We start from the raw sequence: 5,593 nt of genomic DNA, 5'->3' as shown, positions 1-5,593 counted from the left end.
AACTTCCCAAATTTGACAAAAGACATAAACCAACAGATTCAAGAAGCTCAGTGAAGGCAAAACAGGATAAATCCAAAGAAATATATACTCTGACACATCATAATCAAAATTCTAAAAATGAAAAACAAAGAAAAAATCTCAATACATCACTTAAAGAACAGTGATTTGAATAACTATGTATTTTCCATTTTAAACTTTGAGGGCCAGGGCCGGCCCCATGGCGCACTCGGGAGAGTGCAGTGCTGGGAGCACAGCAACGCTCCCGCCATGGGTTCAGATCCTATATAGGACTGGCCAGTGCACTCACTGGCTGAGCACGGTGCGGGCAACACTACACCAAGGGTTGTGATCCCCTTACCGGTCACGAAAAAGACAAAAGAAAAAAACAAAAACAAAAACAAAAAAACTTTGAGGGCCAGAAGGTAGTGGAACAACATTTTTTAAATGGTGAAAGAAGGGCCGGCCCGGTGGCTCACTCGGGAGAGTGCGGTGCTGATAACACCAAGGCCCCGGGTTCGGATCCCATATAGGGATGGCCGGTTCGCTTACTGGCTGGGCGTGGTGCTGACAACACCAAGTCAAGGGTTAAGATCCCCTTACTGGTCATCTTTTGAAAAAAAAAAAATGGTGAAAGAAAGGAGCTGTCACCCCAGAATTCTATAACCAACAAAAATATACTTCAGGAATGAAGGTGAAATAAAGGTATTCTCAGATGAAGAAATACTAAGATAATTTATTGCCAGCAGAAACATTGGGGATGAAGGAAGAGCAATAAAAATGGTAGATATCTGAGTTAAATATTAAAAACTATTCTTCCCTTCATGAATTATTTGAAATAAGTTTGGTTGAAAGCACAAATTATAACATTGTCTGATAGAGTTTTCAATGTATGTAGATATAATTGATTCTAATTGACGATTAAAATATAAATGGGAAGGGTAAAGAGACCTGTATGCTGCTAAGATTTCTACATTCCACTTAAAATGGTAAAATAGTGATTATAAATAGACTGTGAAAAGTTAAGTATGTATACTGTGATCCCTAGAGCAACCAGTGAAAAAACTATACAAAGAAATATAGTAAAAAACACAATAGATACATTAAAATAGAATACTAAAAGTGTCCCAATAATCAAAAATAAGGAAGAAAGGGGAAGCAAGGAACAACAACAATGAAAAAAAGAGGGAACAAACAGAAAATAAATAATAAAATGGTAGATGTAAATCCAAATATACTAATAATTGTACATGGTCTAAATGCATCAATTAAAAGATAGAGATTACTGCAAACATTTAAAAAAATAACCCAACAACATGTTGTCAACAAAACTCACTTCAAGAGCATGGTGCTAATAACACCAAGGTCAAGGGCTCAGATCCCTGTATCAGGCAGTCAAGAAAACCAAAAACAACTCACTTCAAATATAACTACATAGGTAGGTTAAAAGTAAATGAATGGAAAGGTATGCCATGCTAACAAAAATCAAGAGAAAACTTGGGTGGCTATATTAATATTATACTAATTGACTTTAGCACACAAAAAATTACCAGGGAAAAAGAAGAACATTACATAATGAAAAGAGTCAATTCACCAAGAAGGCACAGCTCTCAATGTGTATGTACCTAACAATAGAGCTTCAAAATACATTACACAAAAATGAACAGTACTGAAAGGAGAAATAGACAAATCCACAATTATATTTGGAGACTTCAACACCCCTCTCAGAAATCAAGAGAACTAGTCAACATAAAATCAGCAGGATACAGAAGAACTGAATCACACCATCAACCAATTGATCCTAACTGATATTTACATAATACTCTAACAACAACAGCAGAGTACACATTCTTTTCAGGTGCACAATGAAACATTACTCATATTCTGAATCATATCCTGGATTATAAAACAAATGTTAGTAAATATAAAAGAATTGAAATTTATGCAAAGTATGTTTTATGACCATAATGCAATTAAACTAAAAAACAATAACAAAAATAACAGTAAAGTCTCCAAAAACTTGAGCATTAAACAGTACTTTAAAATAATCCATGGGTCAAAAAGGAAGTCTTAAGGGATATTAGAAAATACTTTGGACTGAACAAAAATAAAAACAAAACATTTCAAGATTTGTGGGATGCAGCTGAAAGAGTACTTAGACTGAAGTTTATGGCATTAAATACTTACCTTGGAAAAGTTATCAATATGAAGGAACTAGAGATAAATGCATAAATCAATAAAATTGAAAACAGAAAAATAGACAAGTATCAATGAAACAGAAATCTGCTTCATTGAAAAAATCAATAAAACATTTACCAATAAGATAAACCTCTAGCAAGACTGACAAAGAAATAAAGAAGACACCAATTACCATTATCAGGGATGGAAGGGGGATTATCACTATTAATCCCACAGACTTTAAAACGATAATAAAGCGCTGGTGGGTTAGCTCACTTGGTTAAAGCATGGTACTGATAACACCAAGATCAAGGGTTCAGATTCCCTTACCAGCCAGCAACAACAACAAAAAAAATAAAATAAAATAAAATTTAAAATAAAATAGTAAAGAAACACTACAAACAACCCTATGCATGTATATTTCATAACTTAGTTGACATGGACCAACTCCTTAAAAACCACAAACTAGCAAAACTCACCCAAGATGAAACAACTTGTAAAGTCTTATAACTATTAAAGAGATTGAGTTCATATTAAAAACTTCCCCCCAAAAGCAGTCTCCAGGATGAGATGATTTCACTGGCATATTCTATCAAATATTTAAAGAAATAACAATTTTACACGATCTCTTCCAGAAAACAGAAGAGAGAATGCTTCCCAACTCATTATTTAAAGTCAGCATTGCCTTGATACCAAAATCAGGACAAGACAGCACAAGAAAACTGCAGACCAACATCCCTATGAACAAAGGCATAAAAACACTAAAATTTTAGCAAATTGATTCCAGCAATAAATATATAAAAAGAATCCTAGGAACACAAGGCTGGGTCAACATTTGAAAACCGATCAGTGTAATCCACCAAATTAACAGTTTAAGAGGAAAAACCACACGATCATACCAATGGATGCAGAAAAAGCATTGACCAAAATTTAAAATTCACTCGTATTTAAAACAGGCAAATAAAAAACAAACCTCTCATCAAAGCAGGAATAGAAGGGAACTCCAACTTGGTAAAGGGCAACTACAAAAAACGCTACAGCTAACATCATTTTTAATGATGAAATGCTTTCCCCTAAGAGGGGATCTGAACCCGTGGCCTTGGTGTTATCAACACCACACACTCTCCCTAGTGAGCCACGGGCCGGCCCCCTAATGTACTTTTATTTCTTCCTTGTATGGTGTAACCCTTTGCAATCCCAAGCAAAAATAGAGAGGGTTCTTGTTTTCGTCATTTGTTTTAAACCAGAGATCTTACTCTTCACAGGCTGTGAATTTCCAAATTTGATTCTCTAGTTCCATAAGGACCTGTCCTTATGCTAGGTACCCAGGACACAGAGATCAGTCGTATACATGCGTACTAGGTAGAAAGTCAAACACTTGGTTTGTACAGAGGAGGGAGTGATGAACTCAGGTGGGAGAGATGCTAGGAGGGTCTGAGAGGGCACAATAAAAAAGGGAATATTGAACTCATATTTTTAAGACAAGATGGACAAGTGTTGGGTAGTACTTATAGGTAGAGAGAACTGTGTGTATAAGGGCAGAGCAGTGTGAACCAGCTGGGCTCAGTTTGAGAAATACAAAAAGGCTGAACTGCTAGAGCACATATGCAGGCAGAAGGGAGGAACATTTCAGACAAGATGGGAGAGGTCGGCAGGGATCAAGATCTTGAAGGCCATATGGGCCAGATAAGAAGCTTGAACTTTTTCCTGTACGCCGTGGGGGTCATTAAACAATTCCAAACTCATGGCAGCAGGGACTTTGTCTTGTTCACCACTGTATCCCCAGTGTCTGGGACTGAGTCCAAAACATAGTAGATTGTCTTGGTTTGGATTCACTCAAAAGGAAACTTGAGGCAAGGATTGGGTGCATGTGGTTTAGGTGGAAGGTCTTCCTTGAAAGTGCAAGTGAAGGAAAGGGGAAATGTGAGAGGAAGGACGGAGAAAAAGCCAATAAAGAGAATGTTGGTGAGCAAGTCATGGCGGTGGGTGGTCGGGAATCCACCCTGCTGGGACCCCTGAGGATACATGTAGAACTTGTCTCAGACTTATCCCACCAAGGGAAGGGAACGCTGGAATATTTATCTGCTAACTCAGTCCTTAACACGTTGAGGATTGCCTCTAAGGATGTTAAATCCCAGGCACTTCAGGACTGTCTGGTGCACATGTATGGAGTTCTCCAGGCATTCCAGAAAACCTGCAGGATGAGAAGCAGAGAGTTCCTGGGGCTCGAGGTGGAAGCTGTCACCACTTACAGATACTGTCCACTTGCTGCTGCAGGTGACCTCAGAGACAAGCCAGAGGTATGAGGCGGGGCACCTACCCAGTCTGCTGCACAGGTATGAATATGTTGTATGTATGTCTTGCTTGCCTGACTAGTCCTCAACTGCCTGGGGCTGGAACCATGTATTGCAGTAGCCAGGCTCAGGGAAGTACAGATCTCTACAAATGTGTCTTGAATAAAAGAGAGGAGAATGTATCATGGGAAAAAATAGGGTGGGTGGTAGGGATCAACTTCATTAATAAGAACTAGGTATACATAAATGTGACTAATTGAGTGTTATGTTTTGCTATGTCCTTACAAGCAAGAATGCAGGGGAGAGGACATGTACTGGTGGCATCATTAAGCCTGTTTACCAGAGAAGTGCCTCAATTTCTCTGCATTCTGTAAGTGGTGAGCTTGATACCTTCCCACATGCTCCCATTTGTGTGAATCAAATGAGCTGAGTGTGAAGATGCTTTGAGAAATATAAAGCTCGAGGCATGAGACATGCTGGAGTTTAGCTGGGTTGAGCACTGGTGGCTGGACTCTCCTTTCCCAGGGGCATTCTGACCATAGGTAGCAAATGGTAGATGTGCATAGCCTTTGGTTGCAGAATTCTCTTGGTGTGGGATTGGTATGACTGCCCTGTAGGGACCCCTGATGCTGAGAGGGTACCATGGACCTCAGAGGGAAGAGCAGGATCCCAAGCCTGCCTGACCTGGGGTCTGGAGGGAAGGATTTCCTTCCACAAGGGGAAGGAAGACCAGCAAGACACATGGTAAGGCTGCGGTAGGGATGCCTGCGATTCCACCCTGCCTTCTACCTGCTTAGAAATGACCTGCGGGAGGAGAAAGTTATCTGAAACTAGGCCTCGGGCAGCCAGGGGCTGTGCTGTCTGTACCCCACACCCAAGCTTCCCTGTGTTCGCCTCCTGCCTCTCCCACCTCTCTCACCTCAGAGGCTCTGGCCAGGCCCAAACCCCATGCATCCTGCCTCCAGATAAGTCTGCAGAGTTTGCTTGAAAATTGGCTTTAATGATCTGGATTTGGGTCAGCCTGAAATTGCCCCTGTTGAGAGCATCAGGGAAAGTTTGGGCCATGGGAGGCTTCCCATGACACCTTAATCGTCTATAAGATTGTAACCCAGAGTAAGGAACCC

At 40.1% G+C, this 5,593-nt stretch overlaps 1 long non-coding RNA gene across 1 annotated transcript in view; it reads left to right on the top strand.

Moving 5' to 3' along the window:
* Positions 1 to 4,420: 4,420 nt before the first annotated feature.
* LOC103581356 overlaps positions 4,421 to 5,593 on the top strand; it is a 2,690-nt gene continuing 1,517 nt past the window's right edge. Inside the window, exons 1-2 of the long non-coding RNA XR_549654.1 lie at positions 4,421 to 4,511; positions 4,762 to 4,839. This is a non-coding gene — a long non-coding RNA (uncharacterized LOC103581356). The remainder of the gene's footprint in view (positions 4,512 to 4,761; positions 4,840 to 5,593) is intronic.

The sequence above is a fragment of the Galeopterus variegatus genome, unplaced genomic scaffold, assembly GCF_000696425.1.
Source record: "Galeopterus variegatus unplaced genomic scaffold, G_variegatus-3.0.2 Scaffold12865, whole genome shotgun sequence".
Taxonomy (NCBI): domain Eukaryota; kingdom Metazoa; phylum Chordata; class Mammalia; order Dermoptera; family Cynocephalidae; genus Galeopterus; species Galeopterus variegatus.
This window is presented reverse-complemented; position numbering and strand designations above follow the sequence as displayed.